General features: G+C 48.0%; 1 pseudogene across 1 annotated transcript in view; it reads left to right on the forward strand.

Moving 5' to 3' along the window:
• The first annotated feature begins 212 nt into the window (after window positions 1-212).
• LOC147111524 (claudin-10-like) overlaps window positions 213-17,177 on the forward strand; it is a 142,903-nt pseudogene continuing 125,938 nt past the window's right edge. Inside the window, exon 1 of the transcript XR_015079828.1 lies at window positions 213-562. The product of XR_015079828.1 is annotated as a claudin-10-like (transcript). The remainder of the gene's footprint in view (window positions 563-17,177) is intronic.

A 17,177-nucleotide genomic window follows, 5' to 3' on the forward strand; every position in this document is an offset into this window, starting at 1 on the left:
ATCATGTTTCACCAAAGAAGCACACAAAAACATTCCTGAAATTATCCAATGAAAATTTTAACTGGATATTTTCTTCCTTTTTTCTCTTATTTCTTATAATATCCTTTCCAATTATTTTAAAACTAAAAAAATAATGATTATTCAGAAAATATCACTGGTCAAGCATAACCAAGTACCTGCAGTACATCCAAATTAGCGGAGTCCAACACAGGTGCACTTGTAATCTTCTTTTACTTAGTTTAATAGCCAACCATCCTGTGTGTGAGAGAATGGAACAACTTACAGTCAATATTTCCTTTTAAACAGGCACTTAGCAACACAGAAATTCAGTACATATATAACATGGCTAATGCCCGATTGCAGATTCTAGGCTTAATGTTTGGAGTAGTTGGTCTTGGTTCTGTGCTTGCTGCTGCAATGTCTAAAGAATGGAAAATAACAAGCAGAGCAACTTCAGTGAGCACTGCTACTTGGGTCTTCCAAGGTCTTTGGACAAACTGTGCTGGAAATGCTCTTGGAGCCGTTCACTGCCGAGATCACCTCAGTATGTTCAAGTTGGAGGGTAAGGCTTGTTTACAGCGCCATTGTTTTTGTCAGGTATTAATCATAGTTCATCACCTATTTTAACACTATCTAAAATGACAAAAGAGATTAATGATGTTAAAACTTACTTTGTATAACATAAAAATGTGAATCAGTATGTTTCCTAATAAATATATTGGTTTCTAAAATATTTATTAAGTTTAAGGGGGAAAAATTTTGTGGCGCCCCCTATGGGGTGCTAACTTCGCCGGGGAAGCGCCCAGCATCAGAAATTGAGTGGTAGCGCCTCAAGCAGGAGGCGGGGCGCTACTGGAAGCGCTCCCCCTCCTTCCTGGGGCGGTACCAGTGAATATCGCAGCTCTACGTGCAACAGCACCACGTGCGTCGGCACGTAGCGCCGCGGTATTGCAGGCCTCCTTTCCCTGATTAAAGAGGAGGGGCCTAGCACTGCGCGCACCGGGGCCCTGCTAGACCACTGGGGAGCGAGGTGCCGTGAAAACAGCTCAAGGGGAGTGTCGGGCTGACCAATCACGGCCGGCACCCCACAGGAGGAGGAGAAAGGGGGCAGGTGCTGGCAGGCGGCCAGAAGACAAAATGGCCACCCAACACCTACCCCTTTAAATACCGCCACAGCGGCTGAAAAAATGCCGCCCTGACCCTGTCGGGCATATCATCCAGTGATTGGTCAGTGGGGTGCAGCCGGGGCATGAGCGGGGCGCTGTGCACGGTGATGACATCATCGCCGGAGGTGCAGCGCTGCGGGGCGCTACCAGCTACCATCGCTGCTAACCTCCCGCTGGATTTTGCAGGAGGCGTTAGCGACACTGCACCCGGCACTAGGGGCTTTGCACCCTGTTAGTCCCTCCCGGGGCGCTAATGGGAGGCGCAAAGCAACCCAATTTTTCCCCCTAAATATTTTTCATGAGGAAGAAAAGCTTGAGTAATGAGTCAGGGAATCTGAATATTGAATAACTTACTGTAAAAACATGGCAAGAAAAAACTAGTAGCAAATTGAGAGCGCAGCATTGCTACTTTCTCCAGACATCCTTTGATATGTTTTATTTATGAGGTTCGAGTACAATAAAGACACAAAGTAACATTCTCCCTACTGTCACTTATTCCCCTCCACATTGGCCCATTATATCCATGATATCATCCTCAGTCAGGGAAAGGTGACTTTACCTCATGGACTCCAGAAAAGGTGTTAGTGTCACCCCCTGGTAGACAAAAAAAGGAGCAGAAATAACATTATTATAACCAGTTTCTTTTCCTTCTCCCAGACATCCCTAAAGAAACTGGTGAATTTTCCCTCTAAGAAATATGTGAATCTGAAGGCTAGTTAATATTGGGGCTCTATGTTAAGAATCAATGGGCTGGATTTTACCAACCTTGGCGGGTCTGTGGCGGGCGACGTCGGAGGCAGGTCCTGGACTCGCTGCCAGCTCCAGCCCATTGTCCAAAATGATTTTCCTCTGATTGGGCTTGTTAAGCCCGCCCAGCACTTTTCCCGGCCAATTGAAAGAAGCGGGTCTGATGACGTCATTTGATGATGCGTCATCAGCTGGTTTCCTTAAAGGGACCATGCACAAATTGATTCTGACAGTTGTGCTGTCAGTGTTCTACAGCATTGAGGTGCTGCAAACACCGACAAACACTGACAAGCACTGCATGGCTGCACCCAGGCTCTCCCATGACTCCCTCCATATGCTTATGGAGGGAGTCACAGCATACAGAGAGGTTCTCTTCCCTTCCAATGAGCGGAAGAGACCTCCCCAGGACACCAATGCAGCCTGGTTGCACATTGCACAAGAGGACACAAGCAGGGATGTCGTCAGGAGGACCAGGCTGTTGTGGCGCAAACCTTTTAATGATCTCATTAGATCACAAAACATTACTGCAAAACCACACTCAACCTCATCCTGCTGTGCCACTCATCACATCCCCATCACCCTGCCTTCCCTACCCTACTCCTGCACATCCTTACACCAACTTACCTTGCACCTCCACCCATCCCTCTCTATCTACATTGTCACTTCCCCATCTCACTAGCCACTACTCACACTCACCCTCATTCTAGTCTTCTTCTTAGGCAGTCCCTTGGAACTGAGGATGACTTGCTTCCACACTAAAAATGAGTTCTCAGGTAACTGATGAGTCCAATGCGGGACCTACAGTCTCTGTCATAGGTGGGGCAGATGGTGGTTGATGGAACGGGTGGGTGGGGTGCTTGGGTTGACGCACGCTCCTTCCGCTGTTTGCGCTTGGCTTCTGCTTGCTCCCGGCGAAGAGACTCGAGGTGTTCGGTGCCTTCCCGGATGCTTCTTCGTCACTTTGTGCAGTCTTGGGCCAGGGTTTCCCAGGTGTCGGTGGGGATGTTGCACTTTTTCAAGGAGGCTTTTAAGGGTGTCCTTGAAGCATTTCCTCTGTCCACCTGGGGCTCTCTTGATGTGTCGGAGCTCCGAGTACAGCGCTTGTTTTGGGAGTCTCGTATCGGGCATGTGGACGATGTGGCCTGTCCATCGGAGCTTATTGAGCATCAAAGCTTCGATGCTGGGGATGTTGGCCTAAGCGAGAACACTGACGTTGGTGTGCCTACCCTGCCAATGGATTTTCAGGATCTTGCAGAGGCAGCATTGGTGGTACCTCTCCAGTGCTTTGAGTTGCCTGCTGTACATGGTCCATGTCTCTGAGGCATACAGCAGGGCGGGTATCACTACTGCTCTGTAGACCATGAGCTTGGTGCTGGGTTTGAGGTCCTGGTCTTCAAACACTCTCTTCCTCAGGTGACCAAAGGCTGCACTGGCACACTGAAGGTGGTGTTGGACTTCGTCATCGACGTCTGCCCTTGTTGACAGTAGGCTCCCGAGGTATGATAAGTGGTTCATGTTGTCCAAGGCCTCGTCATGGATTTTGATAATCGGGGAGCAGTACTGTGTGGCGGGGGGCAGGTTGGCAGAGGACTTTTGTCTTACGGATGTTTAGTGTAAGGCCCATGCTCTCGTACATTTCGGTGAAGGCGTTGACGATGGTTTGGAGTTCGACCTCAGATTGTGCGCAGATGCAAACGTCATCTGCATACTGTAATTTGATGACAGAGGATGGGATGACCTTGGATCTGGACTGGATGTGACGGAGGTTGGACAGTTTCCCCTTTGTTCTGTAGATTAGCTCCACTCCAGCAAGGAGCTTACTGAGGGTGAGATGGAGCATTGCAGCCAGGAAGATCTAGAAGAGTGTTGGTGCGATGACACAGCCTTGCTTGACTCTGGTCCATACGTGAATTGGGTCTGTGGTGGATCCGTTGGCCATGATCATGGCTTGCATGACTTCATGAAGCAGGCGGAGGATGGTGACAAACTTTTGAGGGCAGCCGAATTTAAGGAGGACACTCCATAATCCCTCATGGTTGACGGTGTCGAAGGCCTTTGTGAGGTCAAAGAAAGCCATGTACAGTGGTTGGTGCTGTTCCCTGCATTTCTCTTGTAGTTGACAGGTAGTGAAGATCATGTCCATTGTGCCCCTTAGTGGGCGGAATCCGCCTTGCAACTCTGGGAGGAGCTCTTCAGCCACTGGGAGAAGGCGATTTTGAGGAGGATTCTTGTGATGACTTTCCCTGTGGCAGACAGCAGGGAGACTCCTCTGTAATTACCGCAATCAGACTTGTCACCTTTCTTGAAGATGGTCACGATTATGACGTCTCTGAGATCCCCAGGCATGCTCTCCTCCTTCCAAATAAGAGAAATGAGTTCATGTATTCGCGCCAAAAGTGCTTCTCCGCCATGTTTTAGCACCTCGGCGGGGATTCCATCTGTTCTTCAGTTGTCAGATGGCCTTTTCAACTGCATGCCGGGCTGGGGTTGTGCTGAGGTGGTGGCGGGTAGCATGCTGCGGGATGGAGTTGAGGACACTCACGTTGAAGGCAGAGTCTCGGTTAAGGAAACCTCATTCTAGTGCAATCATACCAACTAACAACATACAAGGGTGGACACTTGGGTGTTTTATGCAATGTTCATGTAAAGTTTCTGTTGGTTTGGTGTCAAACATTGAAACCTTTATTTTCAACACTTTGCGTTCTTCGACAGATTTGTGTGCACCTTTGGAAGTGGCTTAGTGAGTTGCAGTGAATGGTGAGACATAACGGTACCCCCGCAATGGTGATGTGTGTGAAGGGAATGGCTTGGGCATTGTAGGGATGCTTATGTTGTTGGTGTGGGGTGGTGCCAACCTGGTGCATCATGTGGCAGCCAGGGTGTACAGCATCAAGTGAAGTAAATCTGGTTGTGGTAAGGCCATCCCTGGCTTCCCAGGCAGCAATGTGGTCGGTTGCTGATGCCCTATGCAGCATCAGTTGATTGCGGAGAAGTTTGGTGTTGTTGTTGGTTCTGCTGGTGTGCCTGGTGCTGCTGGTATTTGGACTGATCATAGTGGGATTCTGAGGATCAAGGTGAGATTGTTTCAAGGGCACCGATGCTGATGGAATAGATGGCAGGTGAAGTAGAGATGACAGAAGCGATCTGTCAATGGTGGGAGAGGTAACGAGGTCAGACTGGATGGAGGCTTGTGTAAAGACTTGCAGCATTCTGAATGTGTAGTGGAAATGCAGTTTAGAGAAAGTAGTGGCTAAGGGAAGGTATCTGATTCAGCTGGGAGCTTTGACTTGACATTTGAAGCTGTCAGCTTATCAGCTGAAACAATGGCCACTGATCTCCCACCTCAGCTTCACTGACAAGGTCTAGGTACAGCGGGAAACTGGTGGGCGACCTGTCAAAATCAAAAAGCTGGGAAAAAAGCATTATTAAGTGACCAATAATGATTTTAATTGCCTCCCCTGCCACTGAGTGTCAGATCTGTTCAGCGTTGGCAGACCTGACATTTGGTAAAGGCACGTGGCGGCAGATTGACGGCGGGTTCCCGACTCACTGTCAAAACAAACCATTTTCTCACCTGACCCGCCACCGATCGTGCCCTCTGACCCCCTGCAAAATTCTGCCCAATGGTTGAAGAGCTGCTGTTACCAGGTAACACTAGAAATATTAATGAGGGTTAGTTCTCTATTGACGTGAACCACAAAAATAACCAGCAAAATGAGATTTGAATTCAACTATTAACCTGTGTATTTTAATTGGGTTAACACCTCCATTATAATAGTGGACAGAGTGACTAAGAATGTGTTTGGCTAATATCGACAATAGTAATTGCTAAGTTTAAAATTTTTACAATACAACTAGCAGATTTCAAGTGGCACAATGTGGGTTGGGGTAAGGGAATAAAGCAAATTAGGCAGAGGATTCCTGAGGTGTTGTGCACATACACAGGCACGAGATGCACAGATTTTGTAGGTGTTTGCAGAGCATAATTTATGATAATTGATATTTTTGTAATATTATAAAGATTGTTTTAATTTGTATTCAATAATGTGTTTACATAGAAATTGGGATATGTGAGCTCCCCAAAGGCTTAATTAGTAAGTGCAGTGAAAGCTTGATGTTCAGTTCCCAAGCTGTGCTGTTAGTTGATTTCACCTTGGCTACAGTTGGCCTCAGTGCACTTGGACTAGAGAGAAGTAAAAAAAAAATCAGTCAGACTCCATGCAGCTGGACCAGTGCAACTTTCACTGAGTGGGGAGAGGATTGGGCTCGACTGTGTTGCCCTCCAGAGTCAAATAGCCTATTAGCACTTCACTGTTTAGGCTTCTTGGTGAAGAACATCCACTTGGGTGAGGTACTTGAGGGTGGGCATTGAGCCGAGCTGGAGGCCAAAACTAAAGTTGGTGGGTGTTGACATGGTGGAGACACTGAGCAGACAGCAACAGGTGGGAATATTTTCGCTGGACCAGGACGTATATTCTCGCTCCTTGCGACCACACAAAAATCATTATAAAAACTTACTTGCAATGTTTCCACAGCGGCCTCCAGTGGACCCTTTAAGAACCACTGGATAAGCCACTCCTTGTACTTCAGATTGCATGTAAACCATAGTTTTTAGTTACCCATTTCTGTCACGTAGTTTAGCTGTAATGCTGCATTTTGCCACATAGCTCTACAATTCTAGATAGTGAATAATCTAGCCAGTGCCACAGATCTGGAAAATATCAAAACCTAAACAAGAAAAGTTGACCTCTATAGCTCCATACAGTTGTGTGTGTAAAGCCAAGGAACATTAAATCATACAACTTAACTACCATTCAGTCTCTTCAAATTTCCCTGTTGGTCCCTCTACTTCCTGGTGGTTCAGCAATTATCAGCCCTTCTGTGTACCAATACTGTCATGGACAGATGCATCTGTGACAGGTAGATTGGTAATGATGAGGTCAAGTAGGTTTTTCCCTCGTGTTGGTTCTCTCACCACCTGTTGCAAGCCCAGACTGGCAGCTATGTCCTTCAGGACTCAGTCAGTAGTGGTGCTACCGAGCCACTCTTGGTGATGGACATTGAAGTACCCCACCCAGAGTACATTCTGTGCCCTTGCTACTCTCAGTGCTTCTTCCAAGTGGTGTTCAACATGGAAGAGCACTGATTCATCAGCTGAGGGAGGGTGGTAGGTGGTAATCAGCAGGAGGTTTCCTTGCCCCTGCTTGATCTGAAGCCATGAGACTTCATGGGGTCCAGAGTCAATGTTGAGGACTTCCAGGGCCACTCCTTCCTGACTGTATGCCACTACCTCTGGTGGGTCTGTGCTGCCGGTGGGACAGGAGATACCCAGGGATGGTGATGGAGGAGTTTGGGATATTGGATGAAAGGTATGATTCTGTGAGTATGATTATGTCAGGCTGTTGCTTGACTAGTCTGTGAGAGAGCTCTACCAATTTGGGCACAAGTCCCCAGATGTTGGTGAGGAGGACTTTGTAGGGTCGACTGGGCTGGGTGTGCCATTGCCATGTCTGTCGCCGGTGCCAAGGTCGATGCTGGGTGGTCTGTCCAGTTTCATTCTTATTATTGTGTTTCGTAGCGGTTTGTTATAACTGAGTGGCTTGCTAGACCATTTCAGAAGGCAGTTAAGAGTCAACCCTATTGCTGTGGGTCTCGAGTCACATATAGGCCAGACCAGGTAAGAACAGCAGATTTCCTTCAGTGAACCAGATGGGATTTTATGACAATCCGATAGTTTCATGGTTACCATGACTGATACTAGCTTTTTATTCCAGATTTATTGAATTAACTGAATTTAAATTCCCCAGCTGCCGTGGTGGGATATGAACTCACATCTCTGGATCATTAGTCCAGACCGCTGGATTACTAGCCAGTGACATTACCACTATGCTACCATTCCCAAACCAACACGAGGAGAAAAACCTACTTGACCTCGTCCTCACCAATCTACCTTTCGCAGATGCATCTGTCCATGACAGCATTGGTAGCAGTGACCACCACACAGCCATTGTGGAGATGAAGTCCCATCTTCACACTGAGGACATCCTCCATTGTGTTGTGTGGCACTACCACTGTGCTAAATGGGATAGATTCAGAACAGATCTAGCAGCTCAATACTGGGCATCCATGAGGCACTGTGGGCCATCAGCAGCAGCAGAATTGCATTCCACTGCAATCTGTAAACTCATGGCCCGGCATATCCCTCACTCTACAATTACCATCAAGCCAGGGGAACAACCCTGGTTCAATAAGGAGTGTAGAAGAGCATGCCAGGGGCAGCACCAGGCATACCTAAAAATGAGGTGCCAATCTGGGGAAGCTGCAACACAGGACTACATGCATGCTAAAAAGCGGAAGCAGCATGCTATAGACAGAGCTAAGCGATCCCACAATCAATGGATCAGATCAAAGTTCTGCAGTTCTGCCACATCCAGTCGTGAATGGTAGTGGACCATTAAACAACTAACGGGAGAAGGAGGCTCCATGAACATCCCCATCCTCAAAGATGGTGGAGCCCAGCAAGTGAGTGCAAAAGGCAAGGCTGAAGCATTTGCAACCATCTTCAGCCAGAAGTGCCGCATGGATGATCCATCTCGGCCTACTCCGGAGGTCCCCACCATCACAGAAGCCAGTTTTCAGCCAATTCGATTCACTCCACGTGATATCAAAAAATAGCTCAGCGCACTGGATACAGAAAAGGCTATGGACCCCGACAACACCCCGGCTATCGTGGTGAAGACTTGTGCTCCAGAACTAGCCGCGCCTCTAGCCAAGCTGTTCCAGTACCGCTACAACATTGGCATCTATCTGACAATGTGGAAAACTGCCCAGGTATGTCCTGGCCACAAAAAGCAGGACAAATCCAATCCGGCCAATTACCACCCCATTAGTCTATTCTCAATAATCAGCAAAGCGATGGAAGGTGTCATCAACAGTGCTATCAAGCGGCACTTACTCACCAATAACCTGCTCACTGATGCCCAGTATGGGTTCCGCCAAGACCACTCGACTCCCGACCTCATTACGGCCTTGGTCCAAGCATGGACAAAGGAGCTGAATTCCAGAGGTGAGGTGAGAGTAACTGCCCTTGACATCAAGGCAGCATTTGACCGAGTGTGGCATCAAAGAGCCCTAGTAAAACTAAAGTCAATGGGAATCAGGGGGAAAATCCTACACTGGCTGGAGTCATACCTTGCACAAAGGAAGATGGTTGTGATGGTTGAAGGTCAATCATCATAGCCCCAGGACATCGCTGCAGGAGTTCTCAGAGTAGTGTCCTAGGCCCAACCATCTTCAGCTGCTTCAATGACCTTTCCTCCAACGTAAGGTCAGAAATGGAGATGTTCGCTGATCACTGCACAGTGTTCAGCGCCATTCACAACTCCTCAGATAATGAAGCAGTCCACGACCGCATGCGACAAGACCTGGACGACGTTCAGGCTTGGGCTGATAAGTGACAGGTAACATTCGTGCCACACAAGTGCCAGGCAATGACTATCTCTAAGATGCGAGAGACTAACCACCGCCCCTTGATATTCAATGGCATTACCATTGTCGAATCCACCTCCATCAACATCCTTGGAGTCAGCATTGACCAGAAACTTAACTGGACCAGCCACATAAATACTGTGGCAACAAGAGCAGGTCAGAGGCTAGGTATTCTGCGGCGAGTGTCTCACCTCCTGACTCCCCAAAGCCGTTCCACAATCTACAAGGCACAAGTAAGAAGTGTGATGGAATACTATTCACTTGCCTGGATGAGTGCAGCTCCAACAACATTCAAGAAGCTCGACACCACCCAGGACAAAGCAGCCCGCTTGATTGGCACCCCATCCACAACAACAGCAACAACTTGTATTTATATAGCCCCTTTAATGTAGTAAAACATCCCAAGGCACTGCACAGGAGTATTTGAAGATAAAAAATTTGACACAGATCCACATAAGGATAAATTAGGGCAGGTGACCAAGAGCTTGGTCAAAGAGGTAGGTTTTAAGGAGCATCTTAAAGAAGGAAAGAGGTAGCGAGGCGGACAGGTTTAAGCAGGGAATTCTGGAGCTTAGGGCCTAGGCAACAGAAGGCATGGCCACCAATGGTTGAGCGATTATAATCATCAATCCTCAAGAGGGCAGAATTAGAGGAGCGCAAATATCTCGGGGGGGGTTGTGGGGCTGAAGGAGATTACAGAGGTAGGAAGGGACAAGGTCATGGATGGATTTGAAAACAATGATGAGAATTTTGAAATCGAGCCGCTGCTTAACCGGGAACCAAAGTAGGTCAGCGAGCACAGGGGTGATGGGCAAACGGGACTTGGTGCGAGTTAGGAAATGGGCAGCCGAGTTTTGGATGATCTCAAGTTTACGTAGAGTGGAATGTGGGAGGCCAGCCAGGAGTGCATTGGACTAGTCAAGTCTAGAGGTAACAAAGGCATGGATGAGGGTTTCAGCAGTGGATGAGCTGAGGCAAGGGCGGACACGGGCGATGTTACAGAGGTGGAAGTAGGCGGTCTTTGTTATGCTGCGGATATGTGGTCTGAAGCTCATTTCAGGGTCAAATATGGCACCAAGGTTGCGAACAATGTGGTTCAGCCTCAGGCAGATGTTAGGGAGAGGGATGGAGTCAGTGGCAAGGGAACGGAGTTTGTGGTGGGGGCCGAAAACAAAGGCTTCGGTTTTTCCAATATTTAATTGGAGAATATTTTTGCTCATTCAGAAATGTATGTCGGACAAGCAGTCTGACAATTTGGACACCGTGGAGGGGTCGAGTGAAGAAGTAATGAGGTAGAGCTGGGTGTCGTCAATGGAAACACAGATACATAGATACAGAGAAGATAGGAGCAGCAGTAGGCCATTCGGCCCCTTGAGCCTGCTCCACCATTCAATGAGATCATGGCTGATCATCCAATTCAGTACCCTGTCCCTGCTTTCTCCCCATATCCCTTGATCCCTTTAGCCTTAAGAAATATATCTAACTCCGTCTTGAATATATTTAATGAATTGGCCTCTACTGCCTTCTGTGGTAGAGAATTCCACAGGTTCACCACTCTCTGGGTGAAGAAATTCCTCCTCATCTCTGTCCTAAATCCTTAGACTGTGACCCCTGGTTCTGGACTCCCCAGCCATCGGAAATATCCTTCCTGCATCTAGTCTGTCTAGTCCTGTTAGAATTTTATAAGTTTCAATGAGATCCCCTCTCATTCTTCTAAACTCCAGTGAGTATAAGCCCAATCGACCCAATCTCTACTCATACGTCATTCCTGCCATCCCAGGTATCAGCCTGGTGAATCTTCGCTGCACTCCCTCCATGGCAAGAACATCCTTCCTCAGATAGGGCGAACAAAGCTGCACACAATACTCAAGGTGTGGTCTTACCAAGGCCCTGTGCAACTGCAGCAAGACATTCTTGTTCCTGTACTCGAACCTGTAGTGTATGTACCCTTAAGAGAGAACTACTTTTACAGCTCCTGTATACTGTAGTACCGGCAGTGACCACACCTGTATATAAGCCTTGAGCATGCCTCTGTACCCCAGTCTTGAGACTACCCTACTCCAGTAAATACCTGTTGATTGTTAAGTTACAGCATCCGTGTGGTTATTGAAAAACATCATACTCTCAGAATCACAGATCTAACAGTGGCGACGAGTGTCGATTCGAATCTACCTGCAACTCTGCATTTCCCTTCGAGGATTCGCTCCTGGAGGGCGGTGGAAGAAAGTCGAGGCCAGAAGCATGGGCGTCGACCACGAGCAACCGCCCAGTCGTCCGGCAGAGAGTGAACATCGCAGGGGAGGCTGTGGAGAGCCGGGCTTGGTTCCCCAGCCACGACGATCAGCAATAGACTGACGACAGGTACAGCGCAGACCCTTCCCGGACAGCGGTGGCTGGAGCCGACCGACGGCGGAGAGAAAGCCGAGCAGCGTCGACGGGGTAAGACAGAGGGTGAAGCGCACAGGGCGCAGCCGGGGGTTGAAAACCGAGCGGCGTCGAAGAAAAACAAAACGGAGAGAGAGAGGGTAAAGCAGCAGCTGGGTTCAGGACCGAGCGGCGGAAACGAGAAAGGCACACAAAAAAAAAGAGAACGCGCAGAGCACAGCCAGGGATCAAGGGCTGAACAGTGTCCACAGGGAGAAGAAGGGAGAGCGCGGGAGATGCCATTGAGCTGCGGAGAAGAAGGAAGAGCGCGGGAGACGGCATTTTTAGAAGTCGCAGCGGAGAAGAAGGGCGAGCGCGGGAAGGAAGGAAAGCATGGGAGACGCCATTTTGTGCCAGTGGAGAAGAAGGGGAAGTGCGGGAGACGCCATTTTTGACAGTTAAATCACACCCAGGGATGCCGAAGAGTGGCAGTATCTCTACGTTCGACAATGAAGTCGAAGATTGGGCGACATATGTGGAACGTATTGAGGTGTACTGCAGGGCGAATGAAGTGCCAGATGCTAGGAAAGCACTGGTTTTGTTAAATTCCATGGGTGCAAAAACTTATGGGTTACTGTGAAACCTAATAACCCCACAGAAGCCTGTGAACAAGAATTTCGAAAGCATAGTAGAAATCCTACAGGACCACTTAAACCCCACACCGCTGCTGATAGCAGAACGATTTAAGTTCCATAAAAGGAACCAACACAAAGACGAAAGCAATGCTGAGTACCTAACGGAACTGCACAAGCTATTGAAACACTGCCAGTTTGGAGCGGGACTAGCAGATACGTTAAGGGACAAGTCTGTGTGTGGGCTGCAAAGTGAAGGAACCCAGAAACGGCTTCTATCAGAAAAGGATCTTATGCTGGACAAGGCTTTCAGTATGGCAGTATCACACGAAGCAGCCGCAAGGGGCGCTGCAGAGATACAATGGAGACCGCAAGAATATGGCACCAATGAAATGTCCTATGGGACAGGGAAGTGCTATCGCTGTGGCAGAACAACACATGACCAGAAGGATTGTTGGTTCAAGGACCAAGTGTGCAGACAGTGTGGAAAAGCAGGACACATAGCAAGAGTCTGCAGGTCTGGGAAGAAAACCAACAGTAAGAAATCTCCACAGGAGAAGTACAAAAAGGTACACAAGGCGATGGACAGTAGTTCAGACGAACAGAAAAGTGACACAGACTCCGGAAGCAAGGAGCTGGGTTGTCTGAAACTACATAAGGTAACCAAAATGGAGGATCACCAGACTATCTGGGTTACACGCAAGATAGACGGAGTCCAAGTAAAAATGGAATTGGACACAGGATCAGCCCTAACAGTCATAAACCAAGTGGCTATTTTCACATATACCCTTGAATGCTACAGAGATTGTCTTGAAGACTTACACGGGGCAAAAAGTCTACCCCAAAGGAAAAATAAGGGTGAAAGTGATATATAACGGCCAGGAAATACCTAAAATGGACATATATGTATTGCCAGATGGAGGACCATCACTACTAGGACTTGAATGGATCCGGAAGATAGAATTAGATTGGCATTCCATACAGGCACTGAAGGTTGAGGCCAAAAAGGATGACGACGTCACACCTGGACGACTGTCAAAAATGCTAACTGACGCAAAAGAAGTGTTCCAGGAGGGACTCGGAACACTAAAAGGCATAACAGCAATGATTAAAATAGAGGAAAATGCAAGCCCAAAGTTTCTTAAGGCCAGAACAGTGCCTTAGGCGATCAGACCAGCTGTCGAAGCAGAGCTGGAAGGGTTGGAACGTTCAGGAGTACTGTCCAAAGTAGACTGGAGTGAGTGGGCTACATCCATCGTTCCTGTAATGAAGAGGTCGTTGAGTAATACGTCTGGGGAACCAAAGAAGGTCAGCATCTGTGGGGATTTTAAGGTGACAGTGAACCCAGTCCTTCACACGGTACAATATCCGCTTCCACGAATTGAGTATATTTTCGCCTCGCTATCTGGAGGTAAACGCTTCACCAAAATTGATCTAGCCCAGGCGTACTTGCAAATGGAGGTAGAAGAAGCCTCGAAACAATACCTTATGATTAACACTCATAAAGGTCTCTATCAATACAACCGGCTGGTGTTCGGGGTAGCATCGGCTCCGGCTATTTGGCAAAGGTCGATGGATCAAGTCCTGCAAGGGATTCCAGGGACCCAGTGTTATTTGGACGACATCCTGGTCACGGGCGAAAATGACGGTGATCACCTCGCCAACTTGGAGAAGGTGCTCACCAGATTAAAGGAATATGGGCTATGAGCTAATCGCCACAAGTGCGAGTTTTTCCAGAAGCAGATCTCGTATTGTGGCCACGTCATCGATGAAGAGGGGTTACATAAGTCCCCTGAAAAGATTGAGGCAGTAGTCAAGGCTCCAGCACCGGAAAATGTGTCACAACTGAGGTCGTTCCTCGGGATGGTAAACTACTACCATAAGTTCTTACCAAATTTGTCCACGGTATTACACCCACTGAACACCCTACTGCAAACAGGGGTACCATGGAAGTGGAATGACGAACGTAGACGAGCTTTCCAGAAGTGTAAAGAATTGATCACATCAAAAGAGGTGCTGGCCCATTTCAACCCAGCACTACCAATTCGTTTGGCATGTGATGCATCACCCTATGGTATTGGAGTGCTGCTGTCGCACAAATTCCCAGACTGGTTGGAGAGGCCAGTAGCCTTTGCGTCTCGGTCACTAACCTCAGCCGAGTGCAACTACGCCCAGATTGACAGGGAGGCCCTCAGCCTAGTATGGGGAGTAAAAAAATTCAACCACTATCTGCATGGGCAGAAGTTCACCTTGCTGACTGACCACCAACCACTTGTCTCCATCTTTAATCCTAAGAAGGGCGTTCCAGTGATGACTGCACAATGGTTACAAAGATGGTCCCTGTTTCTAGGGGCAAATCAATATGAAATAGAATATAAAGGCACGAAACAGCATGGAAACGCTGATGGGCTATCGCGCCTGCCACTGCCTACTGTGGAGGAAGCACCAGCAGTGGACCCTATCGAGATATTTTATTCATCAATAATTGAACGATTGCCAGTAACGAACGCGGATATAGAGAAGGAGACCCGCAATGATCCGACGCTGTCTCGGGTATATGATTTGACGGTGAGGGGATGGCCAACACATGGCGACTCACTGTTGCCAGCATTCTCATCCAGAAGAGAACAGCTGTCAGTATGCCAGGGGACAGTGATGTGTGGATCCAGAGTGGTGATTCCACCTAAGTTAAGGGAGAGAGTGCTAAATGAGCTTCATGAAGGTCATCTGGGGGGAGTGAAAATGAAAAGCCTTGCTAGGGCTTATGTGTGGTGGCCGGGAATCGATCAACAAATCGAAGACCTAACCAAGAGCTGCTCAGGATGCCAGAAGGTCCAAAATGCACGACCACATGCCCCTCTACACCCATGGGAGTGGCCCTCCTCTCCATGGCAACGGGTGCATATTGATTTCGCTGGTCCATTCATGGACTCAATGTTCTTAATAGCAGTGGATGCTCATTCGAAATGGCCTGAGGTGGTTAAAATGTCCTCAACCACTACAGAGAAGACGATTGCAGTCCTATGGACCATATTTGCAGGAACGGCTTGCCAGAGCAGATTTGCTCTGATAATGGACCACAGTTTGTGTCCGAAGAATTTCAAAAATTTATGAGAAGGAATGGGGTAAGGCATTACACATCCGTCCCGCATCATCCAGCCACCAATGGATTGGCTGAGAGGTTCGTACAAACCTTTAAGAAGGCGATAAAGGCCATGTGCGACGATGACATTCCACTACAGCATAAGGTGGACAATTTCTTATTAGCCTACCGAAACGCGACACATGCAGTTACCAACCAGACCCCGGCCATGATGTTCTTTAACCGAAGGTTGAGATCTCGTCTGGACTTGCTCAGACCAAATGTGCGAAGAAATGTTGAAGATAAACAATTCCAGCACATCAATGAGAAGCCGACAAGGAGCTTCAACGTAGGACAACCAGTCTTGGCCCGTGACTACCGAACAGAGAAATGGCAACCCGGAACGATATGCACAAGGCAGGGGCCATTAATGTACACAGTGGATGTTGGGGAGAACATTGTGAGATGCCACGTCGATCATAAGAACATAAGAACATAAGAAATAGGAGCAGGAGTAGGCCAATCGGCCCCTCGAGCCTGCTTCGCCATTCAATAAGATCATGGCTGATCTGATCCTAACCGCCAATCCACTATCACAGAACCATCTCCTGAATCTAACAGAATTAGACACACGAAATAGGAGCAGAAGCAGGCTACACGGCCCCTGGGCCCGCTCCGCTATCCACAGGGCCATGAACGATCCGAACCTAGACTCATGTCCAAATTCCTGCCCGCTCCCCGTAACCCTTAATTCCCTTTACTTCTAGGAAACTGTCTATTTCTGTTTTAAATTTATGTAATGATGTAGCTTCTACAGCTTTTTGGGGCAGCATATTCCATGGACCTACCACCCTCTGAGTGAAGTAGTTCCTCCTCATCTCAGCTTTGAAAGAGCAGCCCCTTATTCTAAGACTATGCCCCCTAGTTCTAGTTTCACCCATCATCGGAAACATCCTCCCCGCATCCACCCGATCCAACCCCTTCACAATCTTATGTTTCAATAAGATCGCCTCTCATTCTTCTGAACTCCAATGAGTAGAGTCCCAATCTACTCAACCTCTCCTCATATGTCCATCCCCTCATCCCCAGGATTAACTGAGTGAACCTTCTTTGTACTGACCCGAGAGCAAGTATGTCTTTTCTTAAGTATGGACACCAAAACTGTATGCCGTATTCCAGGTGCGGTCTCACCAATACCTTGTACAACTGAAGCAATACCTCCCTATTTTTATATTCTATCCCCCTAGCAATGAAAGCCAACATTCCATTGGCCTTCTTAATCACTTGCTGTACCTGCATACTAACCATTTGAGTTTCGTGCACCAGGACCCCCAGATCCCTTTGTACTTCAGTACTTTCCAGTTTCTTGCCATTAAGATAATAACTTGCTCTACGATTTTTCCTGCCAAAGTGCATGACCTCACACTTTCCAGTATTGTATTCCATCTGCCAAATCTCTGCCCATTTACTTAGCCTGTCTATGTCCCCTTGCAGGTTTTTTATGTCCTCCTCACTCACTACTTTCCCTCCCATCTTAGTATCATCTGCAAACTTTGATATGTTACACTCGGTCCCCTCCTCCAAATCGTTAATATAGATTGTAAAGAGTTGGGGACCCAGCACTGACCCCTGCGGAACACCACTAGTTACTGATTGCCAGTCTGAGAATGAACCATTTATCCCAACTCTCTGCCTTCT

The sequence above is a fragment of the Somniosus microcephalus genome, chromosome 10 (genome assembly GCF_052327205.1).
Source record: "Somniosus microcephalus isolate GS21.2 chromosome 10, FLI_Smic_1.0, whole genome shotgun sequence".
Taxonomy (NCBI): Eukaryota; Metazoa; Chordata; class Chondrichthyes; order Squaliformes; family Somniosidae; genus Somniosus; species Somniosus microcephalus.